This window comes from Pinus tabuliformis, chromosome 3_1, assembly GCF_031772625.1.
Source record: "Pinus tabuliformis cultivar Carrire ecotype Pingquan chromosome 3_1, CPIR1, whole genome shotgun sequence".
NCBI lineage: Eukaryota > Viridiplantae > Streptophyta > Pinopsida > Pinales > Pinaceae > Pinus > Pinus tabuliformis.
Genome location: NC_142301.1, coordinates 842,920,815 through 842,939,932, shown reverse-complemented (window position 1 = coordinate 842,939,932; position 19,118 = coordinate 842,920,815).

Here is a 19,118-nt window from a genome sequence, read left to right as displayed (position 1 = left end):
TTAATTAAATAATCATAATCTACCAAATATAACATATTTTTGAAAATCACAAGTTTGAATTTATGGAATACGTATATATTTCTATAAATGTTCCAAAACGTTAAATTTATATTTATATATTTTTTTAAAGCTCAGAGGTTGAATTTATATTTATATTTTTTACAAGAACATAAATTTGAAATATAAATATTCCAAAAAACTAAATTTATCTATAAGTTTGGATTTACTGAATACTAATAATATTTTATAAATTTTATAAATTGCTAAATTCTTTTATTTTGGGAGCACAATTGATCATGTTGTTTGTGGAGGGGCTTGCTAAGCCTCTACGTGGCTGGGTGAGGCCTTACAAGCCCACATCACTAAAGGATGCCATTTCCAGAACCCGGGACATGATTGATGTAGTGCCCAAGAATCGAGCCTTTATTCCCATGAGACTCACAGCCCCACAGGGGAACAGAGATGCGAGACCACCATAGAGGGATGGAAGACGCGGCTAGTTAGATGATGACACATGGAGGGACCTCAGGAGGACGAGGTTGTGTTTCACGTGCGAGGAGCCTTGGGCACTGGGGAACAAGTGCACCAAGGGCAAGGCCCATTTCATTGAGGTGTTTTCAGATAGTGAGCCTAAGGAGGAGGCTGAGACAATATAGGAGTCGGGAGACGAGGGAGGACCATTATCAGGAGGGCCACCACCACCACCTAGAGGAGGATTGTTTGCCCCAACTGGGAGAGTCCTTGCTTCAGTTCGGGATGTGCCAAAGTATTTTACACTCAGGGTCAGGGGGGCATAAAGGGGCAGTGTGCGTTAGTCATGGTTAACAGTGGGGCCACCCACAATTTCATTGATGCCCAGAGGGTGGAGCATAGGGGCATCTAGATAACTACATTTGAGGGATTCTCAGTTTTGGTACCCAGAGACCGGACCATGCAGTGTACTAAGTATGTCCCCGAGCTAACCTTGAAGATGGGGAACTACTCACTCACTGATTATTTCTTCATGGTTCATGTCCCAGACACCAATGTGGTGTTGGGTGTCCAGTGGTTGTACACATTAGGGAAGGTCACTACTAATTGGCAAAAGTTATAGATGGAGTTCAAGGGGCCAGATGGGAAGCTTGTATTGCTAAGGGGAATGCACTCTTATCCCCCTCAGACGGTTTCAACCCACCAGATGGAGGCATATTTATGACATGGAGATGTCGAGTGGCCAGTTGAGTTGCAAATTGTTGAGTCAGGGACACGGGCGTAGGCTACACATCCAGATATACTAGCCTTATTAGAGAGGCACCAGGGGGTTTTTGGGGATGTTCCACTAAGTAGACCGCTAGACCATGGATTTGAGCACACCATTGAGCTATAGGAGGGGGTGAACGCAATCGTCACCACCCCTTACAGGTACCCAAAGGCTTATAAGGATGAGATAGAGCGGGTCATTCAGGGGTTGTTGAGATTGGGACACATCAGGCCTAGCTCAAGCCCATTTGCTTCTTTCGTGGTGTTGGTGAAGAAGAAAGATGGGACGTTGTGCATGTGTATTGACTATCGGGCTTTCAATAAGAAGACCTTGAAGAACACATACCCCATTCCACGCATAGATGAGTTGATGGATGACCTTAGAGGAGCTAAATACTTCTCTAAGATAGATCTGCATTCGGGGTATCTAATCCGAATCGGATCCACAAAAGACTGTCAAGAACCTTGACTTTATCGAGTTGAACAAATCCTTGAAAATTCCAAAACAGCGATCAAAAACGCCTTGAACCAGTGGCAATGGCCGCCAACGTAGAACAACGAGGACCTCGGTCAAAGCGCGCTGACCGAGGCCCATGGAGACTGCGCAGGAGGTCAAAGCAGCCCCTGGGAGCCCTAGATCGGGAAAAGGAGGCGATTTTGATCGCTGGGCAAACAGGGCCAAAGTGGAAGAGCCTTAAGCACTCGGTCGCGTTGGGAGCCAGAGAACCGCTGGCGGAGAAACAAAAAGCACTAAAGGACAAAGGCGGGACCCGCGCTCTGGAAAATCGGTAGTATTGATTGGGGCGCCCTTGAACGGTAAGAGGTTTTGGAGGAGAGCAGAGCGATCCCACTCAGCGATCGACGCATGGCAGCGGAGGTGAGAGAAAAACCGTCGTTGATCACGCGCTATCGGTCGAGCAAGTCAACCGCGCTCGACGTGCATATGACGTTGGATCTGGAGGAGCCCAGATCGGACGGCTAAGATTGCGCCCAATGGAGGAAGCGGAATCGACAGGGGATTAAGCCGAGTTCTAAAGAGATTTGGAGTCCGTTTGACCGCCATGGTGGAGAAAGAACGCATACACAACGTAACGGAAGAACGAACCGACGGAGTGTGCTGGCACCAGTTAGATGGAGACACGTGGCCACTGCCTGAGCATTCGTGCTGACGCCGAACAAGGAATTCCAAGCGCAGTTGCAGAAGGTGAATCACCGCAGGCGGGAGAGGAACCGAACAGGCATAGGGATCAAATGACTAAAGCCATGAATAGAGACAGTCGAAACAGAGATCAAGTGGTAAGAGACAGAGAGAAGAGAAGAGTTAATTGGAAACCCGAATTGAGAGGAGTCCAAGCAACTAAGAGAGACAGTGAACACAGAGAGCAGTAAAGCCAAATAGAGGAGACAGAGGGCCGAGCTAACCACAGGCAGCATCGAGCACCAGAGAGCTTGAAGATTCAAACCTTCCCATAGAGGAATCTGTCCGGACTGAGCATCACATTTGGCTCTTTCCATTGTAGACCAAGGGTCACAAAGCTGGTAGGAAGAAAAAGAGTCTGTGAACTCTGAGTGGCTTGGGGAATCCGAGAACCACCCTGCCAAGAAAAATTTGCTTCGGGAGAACTCATATTGAGTCCCTGTATTGTAATTTCTCTGCTGTAAGACACAATAAAACAAGGCCACCACTAAAGCTAGACCAGAGACGTAGCCCTGGAGAATAGGGTGAACTCCTTATTAAAAATTGTTTGTGTCTTTATGTTGCTTACTATATTTCTCTGCTGTCTTTCCACTTATTTTCTGTGTGTTGGCAATCTGATCGATCCGTTGCTTCAATAACACAGAACACACACACCAGCACATGGGTCTGTAATACCTTTTTTGTTTAATAAATATTCAACTAAGGTCACTCATAGTGTGATTATCAGATCAAGTGGTATCAGAACTCTACGCTGTAAGGTTAGACAAGCTTGTGTTGGTTTAGCTGTGAATCCTCACTAGATCAAAGCTCAAATTAGGAGAAGGAGAGTTGGTGGAAACTAATCCTAAAATTGGGAGAGTCTATTCTCAGAAGACAATGTCAGAAGAAGGTTCTATAGGGCCAGACCCTCAATTCATAGAAAGTTTCCTGGCTATAAAGTCTATGGTAGAAGAAATGTATAGGGACTTTAGAAAGCATAAGGATGAAGGTTCATCAGGCTCTAAGCAAGATAAAGAAGAAGATAAATCTCATTCCCATGACCACTCAAAAGGAAAGGGAAAAGAAGAAAGCTTCCCTACACCTCCTAATAGCTCTGTGCATAATAAGAAAGCATCTTTGATTAAGTTAGATGTTAAATTTGATTTTCCTATATATGATGGAGAGCTAAATGCTGAAAAGTTGGACAATTGGATTAGACAAATTGATGTGTATTGCAGAGTACAAAATATAGACTCAGACAAGAGTAAGATTCAGCTGGCAAGCCTACGCCTAGGAGGCACTACCTTAGTTTGGTGGGAAGGCAGAACCCAAGCTGATGTGAAGAAGCATGGTAAGACCATCTCTGTCTTGACTGAATTTGTTGTTGCAATCAAAAAGCAGTTCTATCCATTGGCCTACATGCAACAAGCCATGATGAGTTGGAAAACTCTTCAGCAGTTGAAAGGGAAAAGTGTACAAAGGTATACTCAAGAGTTCAGAAAGAGAGCATTGATGTTGGGTATCTCATTAGACTCACTAAAGACTCTTTTGAAGTACATTGGTGATCTACACAGCTACATGAGGCATACCATCCTCATGTTTAATCCCACTAGTATAGATGAGGTATCTGTACAAGCTACTTATCTAGAAGCTAGAGGAAAGAATGGAAATCCAGAAGTTGGGGGACCATCCCAACCCACTGTAAGCAAGAGCAAGGAGAAAAGAAAGCAGAAGTGGAAAGCAAGGAAGGTTAACACCGCACAAAAAGGCAAAACTTCATGCACTCACTGTAAAAAGGAGGGGCATGATGATGAGCACTGTTGGATTCTGCATCCAGAGCTGAGACCTAAGAAGTCCGAGGGCAAGAAGAAGAACACTTCTGCATCTATTCAGAAAGATTTGGGGTCAGATTCAGGAGATGAAACAATCATCGCAACCACAGGTATAAAAGGTAAGAATTCTGAAGCATCTACTAGTAATTTTGTTCAATCTGTTATTGATGAAAAACATGAGAGAAAAAGGCATGAGCTTTTCCATATTCGAGTTGTTTCCAAAAATCAAAAGATTGATACTTTGTTTGATAGTGGCTCACAAGTAAATCTGATTTCTGAAGCAATTGTAAAGAAATTGGGATTAGCAACTACACCTCATAAGAAGCCATACCCATTAGGATGGTTGAATGATAAAGCACAACTACAAGTGACTAGACAGTGCAAACTCAAGTTTTCTTTTGGGTCAGCATTTGTAGATGAGGTTGAGTTAGATGTAATTCCTTTAGATATATGTGGAATTGTTTTAGGAAGTCCCTACTTGTATGATAGAAAAGCTATTTTCTATAGAGCTGAGAACAAGTATCTACTTGTTAAAGATGGAATCGAATACTTTGTAAGGGCTCATAAGCTCAAGAATAACTATACTCTCATCAACTCAGGACAGATGAAAAGAATGATAAATTCATGCAAACAGTTCTTACTAATGGTTGTAAAGAAAAAGACACCTGAAAAAACCAATGTATTTGAGGCCTGTAATGCTGATCAGCAAGCTGACATAGAAAAGATTGTTTCAGAGTATGATGTCTTATTTCAAGAATCTAAAGGTCTGCCACCCAAAAATGGAATAGTACATGATATTATTTTGCAGCAAGATGTTCCTTTGCCTAACATTGGGATGTACAGGTTATCTGCTTTAGAGAATGTTGAAATCAAGAAGCAGGTGCAGGAGTTGCTCAAGAAAGGGTTCATCAGGCCTAGCACATCACCATGTGGGTCACCAATCGTTTTGGTGAAAAAGAAAGATGGCTCGTGGAGAATGTGCATTGACTACCGAGCACTAAATAAGATAACAATCAAAAATCGTTATCCCCTTCCTCGCATAGATGATCTTTTAGATCAATTGAAGGAAGCTATTTATTTCACCAAGCTGGATTTGCATAATGGATACCATCAGGTCAGAGTTGCAGAGCAAGATGCATGGAAGACTGCTTTCAAAACAAAGTAGGGATTTTATGAATGGCTGGTTATGCCTTTTGGCCTAACTAATGCTCCTGCTACTTTCATGAGATTAATGAATGATGTACTTAGACCTTTTCTTGATGATTTTGTTATTGTGTACCTGGATGACATTCTAATTTTTAGTAAAACGTGAGAAGAACATTTAAAGCATGTTAAGCAAACGTTAGATGTTTTGAAAAGAGAAAAAATTTATGTTAAACTCTCTAAATGTGAATTTGGCAAAACCTCTCTAAATTATTTAGGTCACATAGTAGGGGGAGGCGAACTGAAAATAGATCCCTCTAAAGTGGCAGTCATTATAAACTGGCCTAAACCCCAGTCTGCTATAGAAGTGAGAGCTTCTTAGGAGCAGCACAATATTGGAGGAAGTTCATTTCAAATTTTTCCTCAATTGCAGCTCCTTTACATGCTTTGACAGGATTGAACAAGGTGTTCCAGTGGGGAGGCAAACAGCAGAAAGCCTTCGACACCTTAAAAGAAAAGATTAGTACAGCACCTATACTAGCACTGCCAGATCTACAAAGACCATTTGAGATCCAAACTAATGCTAGTGACTATGCCATGGGAGTAGTGTTGACACAACACGGTAAACCCATATGTTATCATTCTGAGACTTTTAATCCTACAGTAGTTAACTATCCTACCTATGATAAAGAATTGTATGCATTAGTTCAGAGTGTTTAAAAGTGGAAACATTACTTAATGGGCAAAGAAACCATAATACACACTGATCATCAGCCACTTCAATATCTACACTCCCAAGCTAAGTTGCAACAGTCAAGACATTACAGATGGATGGGTTTTCTACAACAGTTTCATTTAGTCATCAGATATAAAAAGGGCATACATAACAAGGTTGCAGATATGTTATCTAGACCCATTATAAATGCATCTACCATACTTGAGCATAATTTTGTGCTGCATGAAAGCTACATAGAACAGTATGTTCAGGATATGGACTTTAAAGATGTATATGCAGCGTTGAGTCAAGGCACAAGAGTAGAAGAATTGGACTATCATGTGAAGGACCGACTCTTATATCATTGTGGGAAACTCTGCATTCTACAAACTGAGAGAGTAAAGATAATTAGGGAAGCACACACTTCTTTGATATCAGGTCACTTTGGGGTAAGTAAAATAGTTGCATAGCTGCAAAGGTTCTGCTATTGGCCGAAAATGAATGAAACAGTTTCTAGATATGTGAAGGGATGTGCTATGTGTGCTAAAAGCAAGCCCAGCAATAGAAAACTAGGCTTGTACACTCTATTGCCAGTTCCTTCTCACCCTTGGGAAAGCATTTCCATGGATTTTGTTGAAGGACTGCCCAAATCTAGGAAAGGTCATGATTATCTGTATGTTGTTGTGGATAGGTTTAGAAAAATGTATATTTTGATACCCTGTAGTAAACAGATTACAGCTGAACAAACTGCAAAATTATTCTTTGAACATGTATGGGTTCATTTTGGATTACCCACTTCTATTGTATCTGATCGAGACACCCGATTTGTGGGGAAGTTTTGGTCAATTCTGTGGGAACTAATGGACACCAAGTTAAAGAAAAGCACAGTTTTTCATCCACAAACAGATGGCCAAACAGAAGTAGTTAACAGGACGGTGATCCAGTTACTGAGAAGATATTGCAGCAAACACCCTAAGCTTTGGGATGAACACTTGTGTTATGTGTAGCATGCTTACAATAGAGCCAAACACTCTTCTACCCAGAGATCTCCTTTTGAGACCTACTTTGGTTTCATACCAAGGTCTCCTTTGGATTTTGTCTTTGGTAAAGATACCATGGTTGATAGACACAGTGATATGGACAGGGCAACTAGGTTCATTGAACAGATCCAGGAGATCCACCAGGCAGTACAGGAATAGTTGGAAAAGAGCCAGGCCAAGTACAAGGCTAGGCATGAAAAGCATGGAATGGAGCATAGTTTTCAATTTAGAGACCAAGTCTGGCTGTATATCAGCAAGGACAAGATGCAAGGTGAAGGTAAAAAGCTAAAACCTATCAGGTATGGACCCTTCAGGATACTTGAGAAGATTGGTGAAAATGCTTTTCACCTTGATCTGCCAGCTTACATGCACATCTACTCAGTCGTGAATGCAGATTGCTTGAGGTTGTTTGAACCTTCAATGATTGAGGACCCTGAAGAGCAGAGTCAATTACCTTCTGTTGACGACCTGCTACCTGAATATCTTAATGAGTTGCAGGAAGATACAGTGTTGGACAGGAAGGTAAGGACGATGTGCAGTGGACAGGTGGAATACCTCAGGATTGGGCTTAAAGGTTCGAAGTCGAGTAGTGCGAAGTGGATTGAGATTGGGCAGGTGAGACAGCAATTTCCTCACTTAGCCGATGCTTGAAGAAAGCCAACTTTTGGTGGTCCAAAAGCTTTTTTAGTAGGGAGGTCGTGATCCGAATCAGATCCACAAAAGACTGTTAAGAACCTTGACTATATCGAGTTGAACAAATCCTTGAAAATTCCAAAACAGCGATCAAAAACGCCTTGAACCAGTGGAAATGGCCGCCAACTTAGAACGACGAGGACCGAGGCCCATGGAGACTGCGCAGGAGGTCAAAGTAGCCCCTGAGAGCCCCGAATCAGGAAAAGGAGGCGATTTTGATGCACGATTAGTGCTTAGAAAATAATCGCGCATCGCTGGGCAAACAGGGCCAAAGTGGAAGAGCCTTAAGCACTCGGTCGCGTTGGGAGCCAGAGAACCGCGGGCGGAGAAACAAAAAGCGCTAAAGGACAAAGGCGGGACCCGCGCTCTAGAAAACCGGCGGTATTGATCGGGGTGCCCTTGAACGGTAAGAGGTTTTGGAGGAGAGCGGAGCGATCCCACTCAGCGATCGACGCGTGGTAGCGGAGGTGAGAGAAAAACCGTCGTTGATCGCGCGCTATCGGTCGAGCAAGTCAACCGCGCTCGACGTGCGTATGACGTTGGATCTGGAGGAGCCCAGATCGGACGGCTGAGATTGCGCCCGATGGAGGAAGCGGAATCGACAGGGGATTAAGCTGAGTTCTAAAGAGATTTGGAGTCCGTTTGACCGCCACGGTGGAGAAAGAACGCATACACGACATAACGGAAGAACAAACTGACGGAGCGTGCTGGCACCAGTTAGATGGAGACACGTGGCCACTGCCTGAGCGTTCGTGCTAATGTCGAACAAGGAATTCCAAGCGCAGTTGCAGAAGGCAAATCGCTGCAGGCGGGAGAGGAACCGAACAGGCATAGGGATCGAATGACTAAAGCCATGAACAAAGACAATTAGAACAGAGATCAAGTGGTAAGAGACAGAGAGAAGAGAAGAGAAGAGTTAATTGGAAACCCGAATTGAGAGGAGTCCAAGCAACTAAGAGAGACAGTGAACACAGAGAGTAGTAAATCCAAGTAGAGGAGACAGAGGGTCGAGCTGACCAGAGGCAGCATCGAGCACCAGAGAGCTTGAAGATTCAAGCCTTCCCATAGAGGAATCTGTCCGAACTGAGCATCACATTTGGCTCTTTCCACTGTAGACCAAGGGTCACAAATCTGGTAGGAAGAAAAAGAGTCTGTGAACTTTCAGTGGCTTGGGGAATCCGAGAAACACCCTGCCAAGAAAAATCTGCTTCGGGAGAACTCATATTGAGTCCCTGTATTGTAATTTCTCTGCTATAAGACACAATAAAACAAGGCCACCACTGAAGCTGGACCGGAGACGTAGCCCTGGAGAATTGGGTGAACTCCTTATTAAAAATTGTTTGTGTCTTTATGTTGCTTACTGTATTTCTCTGTTATCTTTCCACTTATTTCCTGTGTGTTGGCAATCTGATCGATCCGTTGTTTCAATAACACAGAACACACACACCAGCACATGGGTCTCTAATACCTTTTTGTTTAACAAATCTTCAACTGAGGCCACTCATAGGGTGATTATCAGATCAGTATCACCAAATCCGCATGAGGGAGCAGGATATCTTGAAGACTGCTTTTCGATGCCATTATGGGCATTTTGAGTTCTTGGTGATGCCCTTTGGGCTAACCAACGATCTAGCTACATTCTAGTCTTGTACGAATCATGTGTTCTGTGGGTAGCTAAAACACTTTGTCCTGGTTTTCTTCGGTGACATACTCATTTACAGCAGGACACGAGAGGAGCATCTTCAACATCTGGAAGAAGTGCTTCGCATACTTGAGGAGCAACAGTTGCATGCAAATATTTCCAAATGTGAGTTTGGACTAATGAATATGTTGTACTTGGGGCATGTGATTGGGGAAGATGGAGTGAAGGAGCATCAGGAGAAGATTCGGGCTATACTAGATTGGCCCACACCCAGGAACGTGATGGAGTTGAGGGGGTTTTTGGGCATTTGTACATATTACAAGAGATTTGTGAGAGGGTTCTCACAACTTGCAGCACCTCTTATGGATTTGACAAAGATGGGATCTTTTGAGTGGATGCAGGTGGCAGAGCCTTTTGAGTGCCTCAAGAGGGTCATGAGAAACTGCTCGGTCTTAGCCTTGTCGGATTTCACATGGCCCTTTGTGCTGGAGTGTGATACCTCCGGCGAAGGGGTCGGGGCCATTTTGACACAGGGGGGCCATACTATTGCATTTGAGAAAAGGAAATTGTTACCTCATGAGAAGTTGTACTTCGTGTACAACGAGGAGATGTTCACAATGATTTGTGCACTAGCCAAAGTTAGACAATGTCTAGTGGGCAACCGGTTCAAAGTGAAGACTGATCACAACAGTCTTTGATTCCTCCTTGAGCAATAATCATTAGAGGAGAGGAAGCAAAAATGGGTCAGTAAGCTCCAGGTTTACGATTTTGAGATTGAGTATGCGAAGGGAAAACACAATGTGATAGCAGATGCCCTCTCTAGGAGACCAACAGCGCTGTCTTTGATGGATGTCATGCAGGATTGGAAGGCTCAACTATTGGTTGAGTACTCCAAGGACAGGCAGGCTTGTGATATTTTGGATGGCACACACCGGGATGACCGATTTTGGGTGATTACTACAAGGATTCGATCTATTTGGTGCCAAGATCTCAGCTAAAGTAGAGGATCATGCAGGCAACCCATGATTCTCCACTAGCAAGGCACCTAGGGTTCCTCAAGACATATTGTGCTGTCAAGGAGAGATTCTCTCGGCGAGGGCTCAAGGGAGATGTTTTTTAAGCACATGAGGGAGTGTGTGGATTGCCAAAGAAATAAGGTGGAGCTGACCCACCCAACTGGTTTGCTACAACCACTTCCCATTCTGGAGAGGAAGTGAGAGAGTGTATCCATGGACTTCATCACCAGGCTTCCAAATGCATAGGGGCGGGACTGGATCTATGTGGTGGTCAACAGATTGACCAATTTGCCCATTTTTTTGCTATTTCATCAAGAACTTCAGCATCCCAAGTGGTTGAGTTGTTATTTTGGGAGGTTTTCGGTTACATGGTCTTCCCAAGACCATTGTGAGTGATAGGGACAACAAATTTATCGAGGCTTTTTGGCAGGAGTTGTTCTGGCTAGTGGGGACAAAGCTTACACCCAACACTATCTATCAAACCCAAATTGATGGGCAGACAGATATTGTGAACAAATGGTTGGAAGGGTACCTGCGCAATTACGTGACTCAGTAGCAGAGAGCGTGGGTCAAGTGGCTACATGTAACACCCCTCCCTTGTGTGTCAAACTTTGCAAACCTAAGTTGAGAAAAGCTAGGTATGATGTGTAATATGAAAAGTAAATACTTTATGAAATAAATTAATTAATTAATCACTTGGAAAAGTGAGACACCAAGAGGTGAGATTCTTGCCAAATTCCATTGGTGAATGGGATTGGATTATTCTTTCATGACAAAGCTTCTAGACTTTTATTCTAGATACGCTGGATGGATTGGAGATAAATATCCATTGAGAAAAACATAAAAGATTTGCGGGAGAGAAATGCAAGTTTTTATGAGGAAAAGCCTCGCGGGAGAGAAAGGTGAGCTTTTCTGAGATAAGCCTAGGCAAATGGATAAAAAAGATCCATAAAAGAGGGACACCGCTAAAGGAAACCATATCATGATAGAGGGGATTAAATACCCATTGAATAGATCAACAAAAGGTAGTTGATCCACGGGGCAAGAACCTCGACTCGGGAATGAACTAGAAGAGTCAGTTCTAGGTTGGGTGGTGGTGCTTCGTTTTCCAAGTGTTGTTTGCTCTTCTGATCTAGTTGGATTCATTTGCATGGGATGTTTTGTATGTTGGTTTCTTACCCTGTTGATGCCTCGAAAATCGATGCATCAACATCGGGGAAAACCACCCGGTCCGGACTTTAAAGGCAGCGCTTTCTGTGTTTGGTGTGGTGGCCCCGACTGGATATAATGGGACCAGTTTCCCAATGGTTTGTAAATAGGATGGATAAGTGATTGATCTTCTATTATCTAATGATAATGATGGATGATTTACTCTATAATGCAAAATTATAAACAACTAATCTATCCCGGGAAATTTCCACTTTAGTGCAACTTTTGATGATCTTTATCTACAAATAGGCATATAGATGACTCCACTTATAAATAAAGACATTCATTCATATGATAATTACTTTGTTCAAGTAGTTGAACAAAGTAATAATTAAAACATTATTACACTATTCTTCATATATCATTGACATAAATATGATTGAAAGAATAACATTCCTTAAACATTCAATAGTGATAAGTAAAAGGAGTGTTGTTAAAACACATACATATATCTAATGATAACAATAATTGAATAAACGTTGATTCATATAAAAGAATGGAACAAAGACATAGATAATAGTACCATATGTAATTTGAATCCCCTCTGATATCAATCGCCATTATTACACTATTCTTCATATATCATTGACATAAATACGATTGAAAAAATAACATTCCTTAAACATTCAATAGTGATAAGTAAAATGAGTGCTGTTAAAACACATACATATATCTAATGATAGCAATAATTGAATAAACGCTGATTCATATAAAAAAATGGAACAAAGAAATAGATAATAGTACCATATGTAATTTAAATCCCCTCCAATATTAATCGCATTCAGATCTCGTCTTTCAATTTAGAAATACTCTCACAAAAAGCAATAGTGCATATCTTATCAAAGCATTCTTCATTAAAATTCAGAATATAGGCCCAGTCTTCATAAAAAATATATATATCGGAAGCACAATAGTGCAACTCCCGATCCAAGTTTTGATACAAAAATTGAGGACCCTTTCTAAATACAATGAAAGGGTCTATAAATACTTATTAACTAACTAACTATGAAATAAAAATGTTGTGAGGTGGTATAACCAAATCATGAAAATCTCCTTGAAATAGACATGCTTGCAGTCGGTAGAACGATTCACTGTTTCGGCTGATTATCCTTTGGCTTGAGCTGGCATATAGCGAGCATTGGTTGCAATTCTGGAGGGTGACTCATACGCGAATGCAGTTGGGCTGAATACATAGCATCATTAATTTCAGGAATCATGTAACCGATTGCATCGATTAAACATTTTATTGTTGCCTTTTGACTATGGGGTTTAACCAGGAAGAACCAAAAGGTGTCCCAAGTTAAACTTTGGATGCCCACGATTAATCTCTCCTTCTTTGCTAATTCCTGTTTGCATTTCTGCTCCAATGCTTTAGCTGATGGCAGTTTACCTGGAGTACATTCTGAAATCAAATTAGACAAATAAAGTGTATCATTGATTAATTCAATCAAATTACCAGTTGCTGATCTACATCTTGAAGTTGCCCGCTCTGCTTTCATCAATTGAGACTGCCATTCTAGGAAAAGAATTTCCTTGTGCGATTCCAGAATTCGAGGCAGATTTGCAGCTTGTCCTTCTTTGGTTTCTTGCCAAGCAAGAAATTCTGTTAATGTCTCATCGGCCTGCTCCAAATTTTGTCTTGCTTCAACTGATTTATCAATCATTGATGAAGAAATCTCACAGAGGGGCTCAGCAAGAGAAATATTATGACATAGTAAATTTAATTGATTAATCAATGCTTTATTGATCTGGAGAGCTTCAGATTTGAACTCTGTTGTTTGAGGAAAACCTTTGAACTTTTCTATTTGTTGTGACAGTTGAGTGATTTGCTCATCTTTTGTTTTTCTCAATTGTTCATTCATTGACTTTAGCTTGGCCAATGCTAAAGATAATTATTTTTGCTTGTGAACTGCACTTTGGTCTATCCTCTGCTTCTCCTTGAGAAATTGCTCGTTTAGCTGGTTGTTTAATTGTTGTTGCGTTGCTAATTGTTGCTCTAACTGCTCTATCCTTTGTTGCCTTTCGGATACCTGTGCCTCAAGTGAAACGATTGTTTGATATTTTTCTTTGAGTAGATTGCTGACTTCCAATGCTTTATCCATAGTAGCTACCGAGTATGCCCCGGCATATTGAGAGAGTTTTGTGAGGTCTTCGGAAGGATTGGCTTCCTCTCTCCATACCACATTAGCCATCTCCATCTGTGCAAGTAAAAGAGAAGGTTGATAAAGCTTTCTCTTTTTCCTTTGTCTTTTTACTACAGCCCTATGCTCAGGGCTGTAGAAGACATCTAAAAGTGGCATTTCTTCTACATGTAGGATGATTTCATCGGATGGATTTTCTGGAATTATCTCCATATCCTTTTGAGTGATTGGTGGGCCGCTGGTTCCTTTAGTTGGAACCATATTAGTTGTTGTCTTGTGACCAGTTGTCACTTCAGGTGTGCTAAATTCTTAGTATTTCTTATAATGGAATCGAACTGCTGCCATTCTTTAAGAAGCTTGGGATCAATCTAAGTATCTGTATCTGTGAATTGACTATCTTTTCCCTATCCTTATTCTTGTTCCTGTTCCTTTTCTTGTTCCTTTTCTTTTTCGGAGACCTTTTTAATATCAGAAGTTTTACCAGTAACTATTTGTTTAGTCTGAGCAGATGACTGGACTGTAGGAGTTGTGACTAAGAGGTCTAAAGGCAGAGTTTGAAACCTATGTTCTCTAAGCCTATTAAACACTTCTAGTCCTTCATATTGATATTTGATTTTAGCCAATGCTTTAACTTGGAATAGTGATTCAGATGAGGCAAATAGATCATCTTCATGATCAAATTTGGCAAGCTTGGCTTGGTCAAGAACATAATAGGCCACCTTTCTAGCTATAGTTTTTGTGGAGTAGACCTTGGATTCAGTAGTTACTGGAAGTTCCTCTTTAGCTAGCTGGGACTATTCTCGAAGGTGGCACAAAAACCTATCCGGATTGACGATAAAAAGAAAACGATCAAGAAGATTGAGGTCATCGCCTTTAGGTCATTGCCGAGAGCCAGTTGTCATTGCCGCTTATAGCCAGTTGATCATAGCCAGCAGGAGGTATTACCAGTTGGCTCATACTGTCTGTTAGGAATTGTGGCAAGCTTTAGTGTTTGTAATTTTTCTGTCTCCTTCTCTGCGTGCTTGTAATCATGAAGAGTGAAAATGTCACACCATAATGGGAATGTAGGCCATACCTGTTTCTTGGAATTTTTAAGGGTTTTGGATGTCCCATCTACTGTTATCTGATAAGCCAATTCCCGAGCTAACAGTTTATCGGGCACATACAGGGGAAGGACATGGGGTTTTGTATTGCTACCAAAAAGCCTTATATAAGTGAATTTTTCCTCCCCAAACCAACTGCCTACTGCTGTCAAATCTGTTTCTGCTTCTGGAGATATCCTGGGAGCAGGCTTATCAAAAATAGAGTAATAAATAGGCAAAATAAAACCGTTGCAGATTTTATACAGATGATTTTTGTAATTGGCCTTCCATAACTGCTCATGATAGATATGTATTGGTTTAGGGTCTGCGGGGGTCCATCTCCACCCGAGCAATGGAAATTCAGAATTAAAACAAATAGTATCCATAATGAATGCACTATAATAGAATGGGGGAATGGTCCTAGTAGTATGATATACATTTGCCCTATACTCTAGAATTGTTGTGGCTAGTTTATCAGATAAAATATTGGCCCAATCCATCACATAGCCATTGATTGCAGCCTCCATTAGAGGGACCATTTCTATAGTGAATTTAGCGGAGTCATGTATTCCCCACATTCTACACATCATAGCTCCGGCATAACAGTAAGGAGAAGCCAATGAGTCTACAGAGTACTTACTCGATGATTCGTGCTTGTGCTTCTCAGGGAAGTGTCTCCACTGCTTAATCGGGGCTGATTCTGACTCGTTTTCCTTTGCAAAAGCTTCTAGGAATGCTTTATTGTACCACTTCTCAGGCTCAGGTAAGTGATACATTTTCCTTAGATCATCTGGCTGAAACGAGCCGAATATCCTCCCGTCAGTTGTGCAAAAGGTTCTGTTTGTAACTGGAATTTTTCCACCACCCATCTCACGACATCAGTATATGGGAGGACTTTAGCTCGCGCTGCTATTCTGTGAATAAAGAAGCATGCCAACTCTTTAAGAGTTCGTTCAAACTTATTAGTCGAATCAGTCGTAGCTTCTTCTGATAATTCTTCAGGCTCTTCAACTTCAATTAGATTATAGATACTCTCCCAGCTAGTGTTTCCCAATCCGAGACACGTTGTGTCTGATATTAATCCCTTTTTACTCGGTCTTGGATCTTTTGCTGGAGGAGCTGCTGTTGCAGACTTCTTATATTTCTTTCCCATTTTCTTCAGATTTTTGGTTTCAATGGAATTCTGCACAAGTGATTGAAAAACCGTGATACAGAGAAATGCTGCTACAGATCAATATGATAATGAAAAAGAGTTACGTCAATTGGCAGGTGATAATGGAATATAGTTAAAGTTTGTTGCGGATGAAATCTAAAGAAAAGATCTACCCTTAACTGCTTCATTGAATAGCCATTTAACCTGTCAATCGTGGTAAAGACGGTTTTAAATGCCCATCATGTCGTTTATATGCCAAATGATTAATTCAAACGTGCCTTAGATTTCTTTGATGGATGATAAATCACAAATCGGCAATCGGGAATGTCAAGGGGCAGGCTTTAATACTTGCTTTAAATATCTCCGATCACCGAAAGGTGATATAATGCATGCAAACCATTTTAAATACATTTTCGAGATGTGCGCCTAATTAATACATCGCAATCGGGAATGGACTCGGGCTTTTTTTGCTTTGTCAATGTAATTTCGCCGATTGCCAATTGCAATATGCTTTACCGCATCGGAGGTTTTGAGCATTTTATGTGTTGGCTTGTTGTTGTCATCGTCGATTTTCCGATTGCGATATGCTTTATCGTATCAGAAGAATTAAGGGGCTTGAATATATTGCGCTTGGCGTTTGGCTTCTCTGATTTCCTGATTGCAATTGCTTTTTTGGATTGGAGAGAATAGATAAGGTTTTTCATGGCTTTTGCATATGTTTCCTTTGTTATTTTGATATGCGATCTTCCGATCGCTTTATCGCAATAACGAAGAGTTTTATAATATTTTAAAAGTCATGCTTTATTTTCATTTAAAAGGCTTTTATAATAATTCATTTACCTTAACCTTTTTCATAAGGGTTTTTTCTTATGATGGGTTAATACCAATTGTATTTATTAACACATAAATCTTCCCTAAGTTGATTTAAAGGGATCCATTTCTTATATAAAATTTTATATAAAGATTTTATAAGAAATAGGGGGTGGTTCTTTAGCACAACAATTGGCCATTTACTAGGAGAAACAATTATCTCTGAGAAAGTAATATAATACTTTAACATTCTTGATCTGAAAACCTTAATTGATAGAGAAAATCTAATATAACTAGATAATCATAAATTATGAACATAATGGTAACTATTTTTGCTATATCTTTCTCTATTTAAAATTAAATACATTCTAAGCTTTAGATTAACCTCAATTGGTTGATAATGATAAAATCAAAAGACTTTTCCAACATAGCTTTTATAATGACTCCTTTGTCATAGATAGAGCCTCTGCTGCCAACAAACATCTATAGTCTCGGCAAGGTTACCTTTTAACCATTAGATTATTCATTGTTCCATCCATTTCAGAGTATAATTAAAAAGAATGAATTCAAAAGATATGTTTCCACATTTTTTGTATCGCATTTTTTTTTTCCTTATTTTGTAAGATAAAAAGCCATTGTCCTGGTTTGGTGGCCAACACTGGTTGTAATTTAACTGAACAAGCTGGCTCGTGATGAGACCCCTTGTCTTATAATAATAATCCATTACCCTGTTTTAATATGCAATATTAGTAATGTCAGTTGAACTATTCCCCCATGATCATGGTAAGCAGGCTTATAATAAGACCCCTTATCTTTTATATCAAATATATTTTAGAATTACACTCTGAGTAATTAGTGTGGTAGGAAAGAGGGCTTCCAGTATAGGAACTTGATTTCTGCCTCCTCATGTATGGAAATAATATTAAAATTATCAACCTCTTCGTTTCCTTTAGTTGGACGGCATTGGCTCGCTATGCGAAGGAACACCAGAAGAGAGGGCTCCTCCTTGCCCAAGATATGCAGCAAATGACAATTTTACTGTTTATTTTCTCTAATGAACTCACATATGTGAAAATATATAAAGGGAAAGGGAATGAAGAATTACAAGAGGCCTCCATTTTGGAATCCATCAAACATAAATCTAAGAAATATGTTAAGAAAAGTGATCATTTAGATCAAGTGGATACTGATGGATTTGTCCATGCTCTTTACCCTGAGCTAGACATGATCTTTCCAAACTTAAGAAATTAGTTTATCACATATGCAGAAGTGATGTTGGAGGTTGTTTGCTCCCATTTAAAAGCAGTTCCACCTAGTTCTATTCTAGATATACTTAGTTTGTTTTCAGAGTTGTGTTCCAACCCATTCTTGGATGTAGATAGAGATCAAAATGTAATGACTGATGCCAGTTGTGGTGTGTTGAAAGGTGTTGTAGCTTCTAATGTGAAGTGCATCATATTGCGGATACTAGAAGTAATCGTTGTGGGACATATGGAAGCTATTATGCCTGAGATACCATGGGTGATTCAGTTGTTGTTGTCTTTGTGTAGCATTACCTATTGTGATATGCCTTTATTGGATAGAACTTTAAAGCCTCTGATTTCTCATGTTGTTGGAACAATAACTACTTCAGAGAATTTATTAGAGGATGACCTCTCTATCATGAGTTTTGAATCTTTATGCATTGATGCTCTTATAAATGAGCTGAAATCAGGTCCTGAGCATAAGAACAATAACATTCCACAAGGTGCACTGTTGATTTTTCTTGCTCGATATCTACTTTATGACTTGTCTATTATGAGGAGGAGAGAACTTATGCAATCACTATTATGTTGGGCTAATTTTACTAGCTTCCAGGAAACAACAACTTACTACAACTATCTTTGTGCATTTCAGAAGGTCTTTGTGGTTTGTAGTTGTCTAGCCCAAGACACTTTAAGAGAGCTAGGTATTTTATTGGTGAATGAACATCCTTCATATTTTAAGAAAGATTCATCTGCATTTATTTGCAGTGACCATACGGTGCCATTGGAAACTTCTAAGAGAGAAGAGAAAAAATTTGATCCATGTGATGTTGATAGACAAGAAGACAGATGCCAACTAGGAGATTATTCACAAATCAAGGATCATGTTGATGCAGCTGAAGATGGGATTAATGGACGTGGAGCTAACCAAGGTGTCAATAGTACTTTAAAGTACTTTTCATGTATTTCTAATATGGAAGAA